Source organism: Odocoileus virginianus, chromosome 11, assembly GCF_023699985.2.
Source record: "Odocoileus virginianus isolate 20LAN1187 ecotype Illinois chromosome 11, Ovbor_1.2, whole genome shotgun sequence".
Taxonomy (NCBI): domain Eukaryota; kingdom Metazoa; phylum Chordata; class Mammalia; order Artiodactyla; family Cervidae; genus Odocoileus; species Odocoileus virginianus.
Window position 1 is genome coordinate 51,787,297 of NC_069684.1, and position 17,844 is coordinate 51,805,140.

The following is a 17,844-nucleotide window of genomic DNA, read 5'->3' on the forward strand; positions in this document are numbered from 1 at the left end:
AGTTGGGATCCCATTTGGTAACTATGGGGCACAGATCATTTGGAAGGGTGCTGTGTGTCCAGGAAGGATGAGGGAGGGATGTTCTGGGGGTGGGGATGGGGGCTGATTGACCCCAGACAGACAGTGCAAGTGCTGTAAGCCAGTGGACAAAGTCCAGGGGACCAGCCTAACTGAGGTTCAGTAAGCTCTTTTCAACCGACCCCCTGGCCAAACAAAACTGTTTAGAGTGTGCATCTCAGGGAAGTGTGGCTGGAAGGCTGGGTTGCCAATAATCCTTCAGTCCTAAAACCATCCAGCAGCATCAGCACATCATGCGCTGACTCACTTTGGCAGAGAGAATGTTTCTGGAATTTGCACTCTGGATCAAGAAATAAGTGAGCATATAAATGTGTAGAACATTTTTTCTCTGGGCAGAAGTTTCATTTTCTTAAGCCTGACAAAAATTAAGTATTAGAAGCAGTATAAATAGAGAAAGTTTAGACAAGATTCCAGAATAAAGTCAGGATATGTGTTGACTAAAAACTCAGGCTCTGAGTCAGACAAACTCAGAATCCCCATTTCATAGCCATGTGACCCTGGATGAGTTACTATCAACTGAAAAAAAAAAAAAAAGTTCAGGGTAAGAGCTGAGAGCTATGTTTTATTAGGTGAACATTCTTAGGACTCCAAGCCTGGGAGACAGCATCTCAAATAACTCTGAGAGATTGTTATGAGGAGGCTGGGGGTGGGGGCTGGTGGACAGGGGGGCAGAGGGGGCAGGTTATATCAGAGTTTTTGCTCAAAAGGCAGGTAGTTTGAATGTCAAAAGATTCAGTTCAGTTCAGTTCAGTTGCTCAGTCATGTCCGACTTTTTGTGACCCCATGGACTGCACTACACCAAGCTTCCCTGTTAATCACCAGCTCTCGGAGCTTACTCAAACTCATGTCCATTGAGTTGGTGATGCCATCCAGCCATCTCATCCTCTATTGTCCCCTCTTCCTCCCACCTTCAATCATTCCCAGCATTAGGGTCTTTTCAAATGAGTCAGTTCTTCGCATAAGGTGGCCAAAGTATTGGGAGTTTCAGCTTCAGCATCAATCCTTCCAATGAGTATTCAGGACTGATTTCCTCTAGGATGGATTGGTTGGATCTCCTTGCAGTCCAAGGGACTCTCAAGAGTCTTCTCCAACACCACAGTTCAAAAGCATCAATTCTTCGGCACTCAGCTTTCTTTATAGTCCAATTCTCTCATCCGTACCTGACTACTGGAAACACAAAAGCTTTGACTAGATGGACCTTTGTTGGCCAAATAATGTCTCTGCTTTTTAATATGCTGTCTAGGTTGGTCATAGCTTTTCTTCCAAGGAGCAAGTGTCTTTTAATTTCATGGCTGCAGTCACCATCTGCAGTGATTTTGGAGCCCCCCCTAAATAAAGTCTCTCACAGCTTCCATTGTTTCCCCATCTATTTGCATTGAAGTTATGGGACCAGATGCCATGATCTTAGCTTTTTGAATGTTGAGTTTTAAGCCAACTTTTTCACTCTCCTGTTTCACTTTCATCTTTAGTTCTTCTTCACTTTCTGCCATAAGTGTGGTGTCATCTGCATATCTGAGGTTACTGATATTTCTCCTGGCATTCTTGATTCCAGCTTGTGCTTCATCCAGTCTGTCATTTGTCATGATGTACTCTGCAAATAAGTTAAATAAGCAGGGTGACAATATACAGCCTTGACGTACTCCTTTCCCTATTTGGAACCAGTCTGTTGTTTCATGTCCAGTTCTGTTGCTTCTTGACCTGGATACAGATTTCTCAGGAGGCAGGTCAGGTGGTCTGGTATTCCCATCTCTTTCAGAATTTTCCAGTTTGTTGTGATCCATACAGTCAAAGGCTTTGGCATAGTCAATAAAGCAGAAATAGATGTTCTTCTGGAACTCTCTCACTTTTTTGATGATCCAGCGGATGTTGGCAATTTGTTTTTTTTTTAATTAAAAAAAAAATTTTTTTTTGGAACTTTATTTTTTTTTCCATTTATTAGTTGGAAGCTAGTTACTTTACATCATTGCAGTGGTTTTTGTCATACATTGAAATGAATTAGCCATGGATTTACATGTATTCCCCATCCCGGTCTCCCCTCCCACCTCCCTCTCCGCCCGATCCCTCTGGGTCTTCCCAGTGCACCAAGTCCGAGCACTTGTCTCATGCATCCAACCTGGGCTGGTGATCTGTTTCACCCTAGATAATATACATGTTTCGATGCTGTTCTCTTGAAACATCCCACCCTTGCCTTCTCCCAGAGTCCACAAGTCTGTTCTATACATCTGAGTCTCTTTTTCTGTTTTGCATATAGGGTTATCGTTACCATCTTTCTAAAGTCCATATATATGTGTTAGTATACTGTAATGGTCTTTATCTTTCTGGCTTACTTTGCTCTGTATAATGGGCTCCGGTTTCATCCATCTCATTAGAACTGATTCAAATGAATTCTTTTTAATGGCTGAGTAATATTCCATGGTGTATATGTACCACAGCTTCCTCATCCATTCGTCTGCTGATGGGCATCTAGGTTGCTTCCATGTCCTGGCTATGATAAACAGTGCTGCGATGAACATTGGGGTGCACGTGTCTCTTTCAGATCTGGTTTCCTCAGTGTGTATGCCCAGAAATGGGATGGCTGGGTCATATGGCAGTTCTATTTCCAGCTTTTTAAGAAATCTCCACACTGTTTTCCATAGTGGCTCTACTAATTTGCATTCCCACCAACAGTGTAAGAGGGTTCCCTTTTCTCCACATCCTCTCCAGCATTTATTGCTTGTAGACTTTTGGATAGCAGTCATCCTGACTGGCGTGTAATGGTACCTCATTGTGGTTTTGATTTGCATTTCTCTGATAATGAGTGATGTTGAGCATCTTTTCATGTGTTTGTTAGCCATCTGTATGTCTTCCTTGGAGAAATGTCTGTTGAGTTCTTTGGCCCATTTTTTGATTGAGTCATTTACTTTTCTGGAGTTGAGCTGGAGGAGTTGCTTGTATATTTTTGAGATTAATCCTTTGTCTGTTGCTTCGTTTGCTATTATTTTCTCCCAATCTGAGGGCTGTCTTTTCACCTTGCTTATAGTTTCCTTTGTTGTGCAAAAGCTTTTAAGTTTCATTAGGTCCCATTTGTTTATTTTTGCTTTTGTTTCTAAAATTCTTGGAGGTGGGTCATAGAGGATCCTGCTGTGATTTATGTCGGAGAGTGTTTTGCCTATGTTCTCCTCTAGGAGTTTTATAGTTTCTGGTCTTACATTTAGATCTTTAATCCATTTTGAGTTTATTTTTGTGTATGGTGTTAGAAAGTGTTTTAGTTTCATTCTTTTACAGGTGGTTGACCAGTTTTCCCAGCACCACTTGTTAAAGAGGTTGTCTTTTTTCCATTGTATATCCTTGCCTCCTTTGTCGAAGATAAGGTGACCATAGGTTCATGGATTTATCTCTGGGCTTTCTGTTCTGTTCCATTGATCTATATATCTGTCTTTGTGCCAGTACCAAACTGTCTTGATGACTGTGGCTTTGTAGTATAGTCTGAAGTCAGGCAGGTTGATTCCTCCAGTTCCATTCTTCTTTCTCAAGGTTACTTTGACTACTCAAGGTTTTTTGTATTTCCATACAAATTGTGAAATTATTTGTTCTAGTTCTGTGAAAAATACCGTTGGTAGTTTGATAGGGATTGCATTGAATCTATAAATTGCTTTGGGTAGTATAGCCATTTTGACAATATTGATTCTTCCAATCCATAAACACGGTATATTTCTCCATCTGTTTGTGTCCTCTTTGATTTCTTTCATCAGTGTTTTATAGTTTTCTATGTATAGGTCTTTTGTTTCTTTAGGTAGATATACTCCTAAGTATTTTATTCTTTTTGTTGCAATGGTGAATGATATCGTTTCCTTAATTTCTCTTTCTGTTTTCTCATTGTTAGTGTATAGGAATGCAAGAGATTTCTGTGTGTTAATTTTATATCCTGCAACTTTACTGTATTCATTGATTAGCTCTAGTAATTTTCTGGTAGAGTCTTTAGGGTTTTCTATGTAGAGGATCATGTCATCTGCAAACAGAGAGAGTTTCACTTCTTCTTTTCCTATCTGGATTCCTTTTACTTCTTTTTCTGCCCCGATTGCTGTGGCCAACACTTCCAAAACTATGTTGAATAGTAGTGGTGAGAGTGGGCACCCTTGTCTTGTTCCTGATTTCAGGGGAAATGCTTTCAATTTTTCACCATTGAGGGTGATACTTGCTGTGGGTTTGTCATATATAGCTTTTATTATGTTGAGGTATGTTCCTTCTATTCCTGCTTTCTGGAGAGTTTTAATCATAAATGGATGTTGAATTTTGTCAAAGGCTTTTTCTGCATCTATTGAGATAATCATATGGTTTTTATCTTTCAATTTGTTAATGTGGTGTATTACATTGATTGATTTGTGGATATTAAAGAATCCTTGCATTCCTGGGATAAAGCCCATTTGGTCATGGTGCATGATTTTTTTAATATGTTGTTGGATTCTGTTTGCTAGAATTTTGTTAAGGATTTTTGCATCTATGTTCATCAGTGATATTGGTCTGTAGTTTTCTTTTTTTTTGTGGCATCTTTGTCTGGTTTTGGAATTAGAGTGATGGTGGCCTCATAGAATGAGTTTGGAAGTTTACCTTCTTCTGCAATTTTCTGGAAGAGTTTGAGTAAGATAGGTGTTAGCTCTTCTCTAAATTTTTGGTAGGATTCAGCTGTGAAGCCATCTGGTCCTGGGCTTTTGTTTGCTGGAAGATTTCTGATTACAGTTTCGATTTCCTTGCTTGTGATGGGTCTGTTAAGATCTTCTATTTCTTCCTGGTTCAGTTTTGGAAAGTTATACTTCTCTAAGAACTTGTCCATTTCTTCCAAGTTGTCCATTTTATTGGCATAGAGCTGCTGGTAGTAGTCTCTTATGATCCTTTGTATTTCAGTGTTGTCTGTTGTGATCTCTCCATTTTCGTTTCTAATTTTGTTAATTTGGTTCTTCTCCCTTTGTTTCTTAATGAGTCTTGCTAATGGTTTGTCAATTTTGTTTATTTTTTCAAAAAACCAGCTTTTAGCTTTGTTGATTTTTGCTATGATCTCTTTAGTTTCTTTTGCATTTATTTCTGCCCTAAGTAATAGGGAATTTTAAAAGAAAATGAAAGAGAAAAATAAGAAATTAAAAAAAAGAAAAGAAAAAAAATTTTTTTTTAATAAAAAAAAAAACATATACATCTAGGAATTCTCTGGAGTTGTTGCGGTCAGTGTAGGTTCAGTTCAATTTCAGATAGCTCCTCTTTCCAGCTTACACTTCTCGATATCTATAGGCCCCTTCCGGTGTAGTCAGTGTTACCTTCAGGGATTTTAATCTGTTGCACCGGTCCCTTCTGAAGCGGTTCCCTTTGTTTATTTGGCTTGTGTTTGCCGTCTCTTCGGTGTCTAATTCCCGCCCTGACCCAGGCGGTAGGAGGTGATCTCTTATTTAGGTTCCCTAGTTCAGTTCAGTTCTGCTACGGGGAGGGCAGGGCGCTGCAGACAGATACCGCTCTGTGTGGATAGCACTCACCGTGTTCCGGCCACACTGGGTTTGCCCCACTCACGGGTGTCAGTGCTTTCCCCGTCTACACTGCTCAGGCTCCCGGCTGCTCTATATGGAGCGGGCCCTGCGTTGAGTGCGGTTCCAGTTTTCGGGTACTCCACAAAAGCGCGGATTCGGTTGCGCCTGCGTTTTGTGCCTTCCCTGGCCTGAGCGGCCCAGGCAGCCAGAGGCTTGGGCGCAATCTCCCCGGATATGGCGCGCTTTTTCCCTCTGCAGCCCCAGCGCGTGCCGCCAGTCGGGTCTCAGGAAGTCTTTAGATAGGAACCGGGGGCCTGTTTGCAGTGTGGGAGGGGGTGGCTTCTCAGGGGCTGAGTTTGCCCTTTTCCCCTCCCCCCTGCCTCCTACCTCCAGCGGGGGTGGGCCTGCTCTTCTCAGGAGTTTCTCAGTCCCTTTGGTTTGCGAACCGCCAGCAGTGTGTTCGGGCCAGTTAATTTTGTCCTTTGCTATCCCGCAGTTTAAAAAAAGCTCCCTCCGATTGATCTCAGGGTCTTTGGGCTGGTCCTTACCCTAAGCAATGCCGCCCGCTCCTCTCCGTTCCGCCCCCGCTTGTTGCTGGCAGGTGCGGGCTTCTGGGGTACTTTTCTGCTGGGAGTTGCTTTTAGGCACGTAATCTATGGGCCTTATTTAATTTTTCCTCCCAGTTAGATTGCCAAAAACTCCCCCCAGTCCTGCCAGTGCGAGGGTTTCCTGGTGATTGGAAACTTCCTCTATTAAGACTCCCTTCCCGGGACAGGTCTCCGTCCGTAGCTCTTTTGACTCCCTTTTTATCTTTTATATTTTGTCCTACCTCCCTTCGAAGACAATGGGCTGCTTTTCTGGGTGCCTGATGTCCTCTGCTAGCGATCAGAAGTTGTTTTGTGAAATTTGCTCAGCGTTCAAATGTTCTTTCGATGAATTTGTAGGAGAGAAAGTGGTCTCCCCATCCTATTCCTCCGCCATCTTGGCTCCTCCCTCCGGATGTTGGCAATTTGATCTCTGGTTCCTCTGCCTTTTCTAAATCCACCTTGAACATCCGGAAATTCTCGGTTCATGTACTGTTGAAGCCTGGCTTGGAGAATTTTGAGCATTACTTTGCCAGCATGTGAGATGATTGCAATTGTGAGGTAGTTTGAGCATTCTTTGGCACTACCTTTCTTTGGGATTGGAATGAAAAGGAATCAAAAGGTTATTGTTAATTAAAACAAAGACCCACAGATATCTCAAGGAATTTAGCTCTTTTCTATGTATGAAAAGATGTAAGAGTCTGGGCTCGCTGAAATCATTCTTTTTTTTTGTGGATCTCAGCTATATGGCGCCAGGATCCTGTTTTCTTATCCTAGTCATCTCAGGTGCACCGTCAGGGGTGGTTGCAGAGGCTTATTCCTAGGCGGAGTTGGCTGCCGGCAGTCTGTCTCCATCCTGTGTTCACTCAAGGCTCACCGTCCAGGCGGATGTAATGTGATAGCTTGATGGTGGCAACATCCTTTGTTTACTGATATGTCAGGAAATACTTAGTCCTCATTACTTAATTTCACCAAGCCTCAGTTTCTTCATCTGTAAAATGGAACCACAGTGGTTCTGACTGGCCTGAGTTGCTATAGGGTTAATATATGTTTTTGAGTTAATGTATGTTCAGCTCTGGGTTTAGGCTTGGGCCCAGAGCAGACATTCCATCAGTGTCAGCTCTTTTCATTACTAAAAGCAAAAATCCCATTCAGAAAATTTTACCCTTTAAAAATACATTTTCTTCCTCTACCTTCTTGACATTAGAAGGCACTTGGTGGAGAAAATACAGTAACTTCTTTTGTTATAGTAATTCTCACAACTGCTTCCACTGTCTGACTTTCATTCATTTTTCCCAACCTGATGAAAGTAACAAGATGCCATATTGCTGAAGAATTCAGTTTCCTATAGCTCCATTTGAAATGAAAACTTAAAACATTTTGAAGTAAATTCTATTACTTATAAAAATATTGTGTGACTGGGGACTCATTTACATCTAATTCACCCAATATAATTATTTTTAAATGCAAACAAGTTAGACACAATCTATTTTTCTATTTCCCCACACCTATGGGAGATTTAGAAAAATACAGCCTGTGGGAACAGCAACATGTGGAGGACTGAGTGGGTCTGGGCATGCGCTGTAGGTCTGGGCATGCGCTTTGGGGTGGGGGGAGGGGATCCTGCACAGCCGCCCTTTCCCAGTGTTATGGCGCAGCTGGGGGGAGGGCACGTGGAGGAGAGGGGCATCGGGTGTGATCTGGGAAAGGAATGGTGGTGCAGGCCTCACACGCTGGTCCTTTCCCCCACCCCGTGTCGGGAGCGGAAGAGCTGCCTTTTCCGTCTTCGGGAGGCAAGGGTCCGGGGAGTGCGAAGCCCAGAAGAGGAGGCCTTGCCATATCAGTCCACGGCTCGAAAAGAGTGGAAGTGAAACATGAAGTTACTTCTTCCCTGAGTGTTCCTGGGTTGGGAGCACGGGGGAAAGTGCCAGGTGGACACCCCAGCTGTGTCCGGAGCCATCAGGCACAAGGAGAAGCTTCCACCAGGTGTCTTCTGGACAGTGTTCATCGAAAAGGAGGCGACCTGGGCCAGCGGTGCTGTGCGACACACTGCCTTCTCAAGATAGCTGAGTTACCTACCACCTGTTCCTCTGGCTCTCAGCTTCTAGATTATAAGTCTTTCTCCTAAAAGGAAAAAAAAAAATCCTTTTGGGGGAAGGGATTATATGGAAAACATTTTTTTTAACCTTTCCCTCAATTTTGCTGTGAACTGAAAACTGCTCTAAAAAATTGTCTTAATAAAAAACAAAACCCCAGAGTTCACTGGAAATGAACGCCAGACCATACAACAGGGCAGAAAAGGGACTAAACCCTAAAAATAGCAAATTAAAAAAAAAATCCTTTCCTGTAGTTATAATGGGATTGAAGGGAGGGAAAAATGTTACAGGCATGTGTTCAATCCACTATCTTTACTCAGAAGTGCACTGAAAAAATATTATTTATTTACTTATTTGGCTGAGCTGGTCTTAGTTGCAAAACATGATCTTTCATTGTGGCATGTGGATGTAGTTGCCCAGCTGCATATGGGATCTTAGTTACCCTACCAGAGATCAAACCCATGTCCCCTGCATTGGAAGATGGATTCTTAACCGCTGGACCATCAGGGCAGTCTCTTTCAAGTCAGTAAGTTGTTTAGGAAATCATTTCATCCAAGTTTCAAGTTTATTGGCAGAAAAATGTGCATGCATTTTTTTTTTTTTTACAATGTTTAAAGTATTTGAAGTCATAGCCTGTTTCATTTCTGTTGTATTTTTTTGTATTCTCTTTCTCTTTGATGAAATCTTGTTTGAATCTTGTCTATTTTCTTGGTGTTTCAAAGTGTTGGCCTTTCCAGACTCCCTGTTTGTACCATTTGAGTTCAGGCTTGGCTTGTCACCAGGATGGATCTCTTTTTGTTTGTTTCAAGCTCAGAGCTAGGACCAAAAGTTGCCCCCCTAAAGGGTTGTGTGCAGACTTTTATACAATTGTATTTTATTTCTGAGAGCTTTTTCACACTGAGAATGAAGCTGACTAAACACCATCCAATTAAACATGGAGAGAAAATGCGTGGGGGTAGTTGACCTTTAACTGTCCTTGTAAATGACATCTAACTAATGCTAAATGCTACACTATTGGAGGAAAGCAAACTGCCCTTAACAGGCTCCAGGGAAATAAAGAATTAGCAACCCCAGATAAGATGGAAAAATAATGGTTATGTTTGATCATCTCACTCTCTGCCGAGAATTAAAAGCAATCATAGGTAGGATCAGTGCCACTGTTAAGTCTCCCACATCAGGGCTGACTTAATATTTTAAGTGGATTTTATTGCCAGTGATTTTTTAAAACACATGCGCATGTCTCTTGCTGTCTGCATGTGGCAACTGGGAAATGAAGACCAGGGACAAGGCCCCTGCTGACATTTAATTCTCAGGATGCCATCAATGACTTCCTCCAGAAACCTGCTTTCCTGACTCGGTGTGTGTTTCTGCCTCTGGTGATAATTTTCCCCTGCCATCTCTAGGATTTTATATATATGACAATCACTTACAGGAAGAGTTATTTATGTGGCACCTTGCAAAGTGCTTTAAAAATACAATTGCTATTCGGTTATTCCTTACAACTCCCTTGTGCCAAAGATCATGTCTACACATCAAGCTTTAGAGGATCCGGAGGCATAATGCTTCTTGCTTGGGTCCCCTAAGAAGTCACAAACAGGAATCCTGGCTGCCACCCCAGGGCTGCCCACAGGCTTGGGGTATCTCTGTTTATGCTGGAAGCTTCCTCTGAAGGAGATAGTTCCAATTCAAATGGGAGATTTGTGGGGATCAGAAGGATCAGGAAAGCAGGGTAGCTGGTGTTTGGTTAGGGCATGGAGCTCAGGGCAGAGTTGCAGGAACTTTGGAGCAGAAGAGCTCATCTCTACAGATAGTGACTTCCCGGAGCACATGCTTCCAGAATGGTCCATGTGGGCTGTTGTTCTCACTTAGATAATCACTGACTCTGCAGTATAACTGGGACATGGGTGGGTCCCGTCCAGGCACTCCCAGGGTGAGGTGGGAGGGAGGTGGGGCTGGTGTCCTTGGTCTCTGAAGGTCAAAACTGCTCCTGCCAGGTGGTTGAAGCTGGGGGTTGGGAGGGCAGCCCCTATGAGGGCAGGCCCAGGCTGGGTGGTTGGGAAGGAAGAGGCAGGGGGAAGGTGCCCAGACCTAACAACAGCAGCTGTGCCCCTTCGTGGGGGTAAATAAGAGACAGCTCCCAGCAAGTGGGGTGGGCAGAGGTGTACCTGTGGTTCCTCCAAGGAACCATCCAGACCTTGGCTGATGCTCCGGGTGTGGGGACTCATGGGAGGGCTTCCCTGCCTGCCTCATGCCCCCCAACCAAGAGGCTCAGAGCTGTGCTGGGGAGAGATAACACCTGGGCTGCAACCAAGTACAGCCTCTTGCTGCTGCCAGGAGCCCCGAGGCAGAGTGGGGAGAGGAGTAGGAAAGGAGATGGTCACGGTGATGTCGCAGTCCAGGAAGAGCCACCCCCACCTGGCTCATCTCTTTTAATGCTGGAGGCAGTTCTGCGCAGTCCACATAATTAACTCCATTTTACAGATGAAGAAACCAATATTCTAAGTGGTTATGCGGCTTGTCCAAGATTATACAACTAATTAGGAGTGGAGAGTGGGCTCATTAGCCTCTCCAATGAGCCAAAGTACCTGTGTGCGTCTCTGGGGCTCCTGTTTCCTTAGGTATAAAATGAATGCTTTGCCTTCCTTCTGCCTTGATGATCTGCACCCTCTGGGCAGCTCCAGCTCTCACCGCAGGGGTCAGCTGAGGCTAAGTCCATGTCCAAGCTTCTCACTTGCCATGATCTTTGCTGAAGTCTCATTTTTCTGTGGTTTTCTGGAGGTTGTTGAGTGGACACAGAGAGAGGCCACGTAACTGCTGAGATCAATGAGATTCGGTCACCAAGGCAAGTGGAAGAGGCTGTGACATTTTAGTGAGTCCCATCTCCATCTTGAGAAAAGAGGAGGCATCTGGCCCACATGTCCCCGTTGAGGATGGGGACCGTTGCAAGTCCAACACCATTCACCTCTGAACGACTAACTGTTCTCTTCTCTTAAAAGCCATTGAGTTTCAGCTCCTCTAAAGGGCCCTGCATGATGCATTCGTTTTAACTCGAGGGTGCTGTCCTCAATTTCCCTGGGAATGTGAATGAGGTCCTTCTATTTCCTGATTTGGAGGTAGGCTTTCCTGAGGTCAAACCCGGGACAGGCTCTCTCATCTCTGTGGGGACCACCGTGCTTCTGTCAGTAGCTCTTCTTCTCTGGGGTCTCCAGGTTTCTACTGCTTGGGCAAGTCAACGCTTGCAGGAGATGGGAGAACAAGACAGTGCCAAAACAGAGAAATAGTTTCATTCCTTGTTTCCTGGACCAGGCTTACCAGATGCTTCTAGGAAAGGAAGAAGGAAAATGGGGCTGGTTCTTGGTGCCTGTGACAGAGGCTACTGAGCCTGGACATTGAGACTGACTGAGGGAGCACTGCTCCCAGCTGGCTCTTGGATATTTTACTTCTTACCTTGTGTCTGCTGAACACCTACTATGTGCAGCACATTGAGCTGTGGCTTCAGGAAAGGGCAGAGTTGGTTATCAGTTGCTGAATCGATAACCTTTCCCAATCTCTTCCTTCCTTTCTGGTCCAGTAGGCCACCCCCAAGACCCAACCTTGATTAAAGAGCCTGCAAGGAAAGTCACACACACAAAAGGAAAGTCTTCTAGGGAAAGGTTTTCTCTGTGGAAAAAAGAGAAATGGGTAAAGAGGTTGCCCTCCTATTTTGTGATGTGATTGCCTAAGGCTGGGTGGTTGGCCGCCGTCTTGCCACTTTGAGGGGACCAGGCAGACAGTAAGGATGGCAGAGTGGGAAAGTGGAAGGCAGTAAGTCCTTGGTGACTTCATCACACTGAGTTAACCAACTCTAGACCTGGGGATATTCTTAGGCTTCTTGATGTGTAAGATAATCAATATCCTTATTGTTTCAGTTATTTTGATTGGGATATGATATTCTGTTTCTTATAGCCCTAAGCATCCTAACTGATAAACACAGACAATAGAATCTTTCCCTTTAGGAGATTAGCATCCAAGGGAGATGGGAAATGCACCCCTGAGACCTCTGGGAAGCTCTTACTGACTCATGCCATACTCATAATGCATAGCTGAGTCTTATTTTATTAAAAAAGATCCTTTCATAGAAACCATGTGTTACACAAGTTATAATTCTCCAGTGACTTCATGACTGTTTCTAAGATAGTTTGCCTGAACTAATGATTGTTATTTAACTCACAACACCTCTTAATACTGTAGAGTTTCTTTCCTCCATTTTGACAAGTGGTAAACATCTGAAAATCCCTATCATTCGAATGAAGTGTTTTGTAAACAAGGTATCCTTTACCAAATAAGTATTACTTTATCTCCTTTAATTTCAGATTTTGGAAATAAGTATCCTAAAGAGAAGGGTTTCTCCTGAATATCAGGCTATATGATCACATCTATTATTTCCAAAGACCAGACTCAGGATGTTCATACCTTCATTATTCCAAGTGTTAGTGTATCCTAATTGTTCCATGTGTGATGTTAAAATGTGATATTAAAAAGGTGCTTGTGGCTGAAGCTTGTGGACCATACATGGATCATTCAAAGGAGTGGGGAGACGCCAGGATTTACTGTGGAGTTTTCCAAAATTTAGTAACATGAGTCTCAAACCCCTCATTCCTAGTAAAGTCTTCAAAGAGTGGTGATGGGACATTAGGAGGTGGATTTCAAGAAAGAGAGCTCCTGCTGAGCCCAAGGCAGGAGTCATTCATTGCCACCCCCCGCCCCTATTATCCCCCACCCCGACTCTAGCTCTCTCCTCTTTAGCTCTCCTCTTTAGAAGTCTAGAGACCAGTTCTCAGACTTACTTGTTTGGTGAGTGGTTTAATTCTGCCAATGAGATGCCCTGGAGCTAGATTTGAAAGTCAAAGTAGCAGTCAGAGCTATTCTTTCTCCTCCAGCATGGCAGAAGTAGTGGGTGCTCTGGCCAATTTGAGTTTTCCCAGTGGATTCTCTGTTTTCCAGTCAGTCTCCTGCCTCAGGGCTGATGGGAAGCTGTGAACATCAGCAGTGGTTTCTGCAGTTTTCAGACTCCAGGTAGCACAACAACTTCATAATCTTTAGGATTACTGCCATGGTGATAAACCTGAAATTCTGTGATAGGCTGGAGAGGCACTCCTAAATCTCTCTCCTCTAGCCTTTCCAAGAATTTGACTGACACCAGATTTCTGCAAAGTTAGCCAACTGGAAATTTAGAGGGGACTTTTCGCTAGACTGCTCCCACTTCTGATACCAATTGCAAGTTCAAGAGCTTCCAAAAGACCTTCAGTTTTGATAATTCACTAGAAATACAGAACTCACTAACATTGTTATATTCACAGTTGTGGTTTGTTATAGGAAAAGGGTATAGATCAAGATCAGCCAAGGGAAGAGAAGCACATAGCAGAGCCCAGGGAAGTTCCAAGTGTGGAACTTTTCTTCTCCCCGTGGAGTCAGGATGCTTTAGTCTCTTGGCATGTGTGACAACACACACAGAGCACTGCCAACCGGGGAAACGTACACTCTGTCACCTTTCTGATGAAAATAATGAGTGGTTTCTAGTTTCTTGTCTGAACCATGACCAGTATAGGGACATGGAAGATATATCCTCCTTCACCTCAAGTCCAGATGAAAGAGTTTAAAATATAATCACCCAGCTCAATATGGATCCCCTTCAGATTGAAGGGTATAGTAGTCCATGGTCTGAGTCCCCCTGGAAAATCTAAAAGGCAAGAGACAGCAGCTTTGTGAGGAGAGGAGCAAGGCTGGGAAGTTTCTGCCACCCCAGGATTGACCTGCACTCCTGGCTTCCGCCAGGTCAAAGGGTGCAGGGTGATACCCTGGACCACTTTTGACCATGTGTGAGAGAGGGCTAGTGTGGGCCGTCTTAGGATCTGTCCTAGAGGGTCACCTGGAAGGACAAACAGAACCAGTTGAAAGAAGTTGGAGGGAGTGCTGACAGCTTAGGGGCTGAGGAAAGAGTAAGGAACCAGCAGGAATGGAGGTGCTTTGACACAGCTCAGGGGAACTGTGGACAAGAGAGCCCCAGCTTTGAGGGTGTCTCCAGACGTGCCCTCATAAATGCACATGAGGCAAGAATCTTCCTTCACTTAAGGGGGAGTCATGCCAGATCACCCAGCAGTGCCAGTCAAGGGAGAACTTTCTGCTCTCCACTCCCTGTTTCTCTTTCCTCCATCAGCTCAGTTCCAGTCCAGTTTTGAAGCTGGACAGAAGGAGTAGAATCCTATGGTTGGAGAGGCTGGAGAAGATGGTGATCACATCCACCTGGCCAGCCTCACTGCCCCCAAGGAGTGGAGGGAGGGGTCTCCAGCTTGGATCAAGAGTGGAGTTTTGACTAATCCTCAGGGCTGGCATTTTAATTATTAATATTAAGCCAAAACTTATGATCGCAATTACTGAAGAATTGTTATATTTCATCAGAGTGGTCAGGAGAGCCATGGAGCTGCCACCTTGCCATCTTTTCATCCAGGGGCAGGGAAAATGGGCTTTCAGGAATATGTTTTCAAGGAAATTGGGAGGCAAAGCTAGAGTTGTTGACTCAAGGTAATAGTTAACACAGATTTGCTCTCTCCTCTTGGTGGTTTCTTGACTGTGGCTGGGGATGTGTGTGTGTGTGTGTGTGTGTGTGTGTGTGTTTTATTTGCAAACCCCTATAAGTTGTGCCTGGTACCTTACTTTATTTATTTATTTATTTATTTATTTTTTTCCATTTATTTTTGTTAGTTGGAGGCTAAATTACTTTACATCATTACAGTAGTTTTTGTCATACATTGAAATGAATTAGCCATGGATTTACATGTATTCCCCATCCCAGTCCCCCCTCCCACCTCCCTCTCCACCCGATCCCTCTGGGTCTTCCCAGTGCACCTGGCCCGAGCACTTGTCTCATGCACCCAACCTGGGCTGGTGATCTGTTTCACCCTAGATAATATACATGTTTCAATGCTGTTCTCTTGAAACATCCCACCCTTGCCTTCTTCCAGAGTCCACAAGTCTGTTCTATACATCTGAGCCTCTGGTACCTTACTTTCAATAGGTGACTGGGAGATGAGTGTCAGTTTCTTTGTGTTGCAAAATGCTATATCAACTATCAGCTATTGCCAAGGTGACTCCGCTTAACAAGCTACCGCAAGCTTAGTGGCCCCAAACAAAGAATATTTGTTCCTTGCTTATGGGTGGGTTCAGTTGATCTCAGTTGAGTTTATCTGGGCTTGACTGCAGATTGTGAGGTGGGTCCAGGTCTGCTTCATGTGTCTCTCCTCTTTTTTGGGGCAGGGGCCACCCTGGGTGTGTACTTCTCATGGTGAGAGGCAGGTGTGCAAGAGGGCAAGCCCAGCTGCTCCTGTTGTTCAAAGTGAGTAATGTGGATGAAATTCAAGCAGCAGTTAGATGCACTCGGGCTGACCTTGGAGTCAATACGCTGAGAGGGGAGTGAGAGATTAGGGTCAGGAATTCAATTGGCTGCAGCTACCAAGTACATTTTTGGTCCACACCTAATCAAAGATAAGGGATGGCCTTGAGTCACTCACTTTGTGAAGTGAGGTCTCAGGTGCAGGACGGGGTGCTAAGGCCCCTGCTGGGAAGTCAAGTCACTGGGGACACTTGGTCTGGCCTTCGGAGCTCTGCATGCTCAGCTTCACTCTGCTGAAGTCCCAGAATTCTCTGGGTTGAGACTCTTGACTTCAAAAGAGGGCCTTGGCCCCTTTGGCTGAAACTAGCGCTGGTCAGTCCCAGGGGCGTGAATGACGCCTTGCCCTGGGTAGGGTCCATGCTTCGTGTAATGCTGTGCTGTCGTCATCTTGAAATACTTAATCATATTTTTGGACAAGGAGCCCTATGTTTTCATTTTGCACTGGGCCCCACAATTCCTTTAGCAGGACCCGCCCATGGGGATGCAGGTTTCCTGAAGATTTACGGATGTAATTCCAGCTTTGGAGGGACTGCAGCTCACTGGCCGCTCATTCTTTCAGCAATAATAGCAAAGATTACGGTCACCATTTATCCAGTGTCCTGTAGCACCAGACGCTATGCTAATAAAGGTTTTTACAAACATCATTCCAAGCCTTACATCAGCCTTGCAAGTTTTTCACGAGACTAAATGTCATTGTATTGAATAACATATAATTCATCCAAGATCACACAGCCAGCTCTTGAATCTAACTTCATTTCTCTCCTGTGCCTTTCTGTTAAATGATTTTGCTGTTTTGTCCCACAAGCTGAATAGAGATCTGGGGATGCAGGGTACAGCCCCTGCTCTCAAGGGGTTAAACATCTTACTAACGATACTTGCAAACACATAGCACTTTTGTGTCAGACAATGTTCTAAGCAATTTATACATATGTTGATTCACTTAATTCATACAAAAGCAATCCATTATTTTTGGCCTCATTTTATAGAGGGGGGAGCTTCTCTGGTAGTTCAGATGGTAAAGAATCCGCCTGCCAATGCAGGGGACTGGGTTCAACCTCTGGATCAGGAAGATCACCTGGAGAAGGGAATGGCTACCCACTCATTCCAGTATTCTTGCCTGGAAAAGTACAGAGGAGCCTGTTGGGCTGCAGTTCATGAGGTCACAATGAGTTGGGCATGACTTAGTGATTAACACTTCCACTTTCACTTTATAGGGGAGAACACTGAAGTATAGAGGAGGTGTGTTCATCGCCCATGGTCACCTGGCTGGAAGACGGCAGGGCCAGGCTTCAGGCTTAATCACTTGCTATACCACCTCTCACCTTGGTGCAGCCAGGTTTGTCTGCTTTGGTGAGAGCAGAGAAACATAAGTGAACTATCTCTGCCCTGTATCGGGTTCTGTGGATATAGCCATGGGAGGGGAAGGGAGACAGGCTGGGACCTGAGACTTGGGACCCTTTACCAGAGTCCTTGCACCTAGACAAACCTCTCCTCCGGCAACAGAATACGAAGAAACTACAAGGGACTGAAAATAACTGCACGCATGCTCAGTTGGGACAACTATAAGCAGTAAGATACAAAAAGGCCACAAACCAACTGCCACTTCTGAGCTGCCAAGAGAAAAACGGGGGACTGTGCGTGATCCTTGCATGTTGCACCACTACGGGGATGGGCAGACCAGCCCCCTGCCCAGCCCTGTGCCTGCTGTTACCCCATTTAAGGAACCAGCTGGCACGCCCCCCCCCCATCCCCCAGGGAGTGGGCAAGGGCACCTGTTACTAGTTTTCATTCCCTCCTGCTGTAGCATGAGTCCCAGTAAAAGCCTTGCCTGAATTTCTCTTTTGGACTCTTATCGATTTCTATTGATTGAAGAGTCCCAGGACCCAGGTCAGTAACAGAAGGGAAATGGGAGGCCGTGAGCTGGGAGGCTGGGACTCCGATGTGACATGATAAGGTGCTGAGGTGAGGGGGTTGCTGTGGGACACGGACATGAGGAAGCAGACTCTGTACACACAGCTAGAGGGAAGCTACCCCGTGATGGGGATTCAGAGCTGTCTGCTCCAAAGCATGCTGACTGCTTGTTCAGTGCTTGGATCCAGGGGGGTTATTTTTGCATCTCTCTTCTCAGCATACGCTCTGACCAGGCTGCTCCCTTTTGAAGAAAAGTC

At 44.7% G+C, this 17,844-nt stretch overlaps 1 long non-coding RNA gene across 1 annotated transcript; it reads left to right on the top strand.

The window, feature by feature from the left end:
- The first annotated feature begins 16,905 nt into the window (after nucleotides 1-16,905).
- On the top strand, nucleotides 16,906-17,509 carry LOC139037384 (uncharacterized). The gene is made up of 2 exons (XR_011490157.1): nucleotides 16,906-17,012; nucleotides 17,180-17,509. It is a non-coding gene; the product is annotated as an uncharacterized lncRNA (long non-coding RNA).
- The last annotated feature ends 335 nt before the right edge of the window (nucleotides 17,510-17,844 follow it).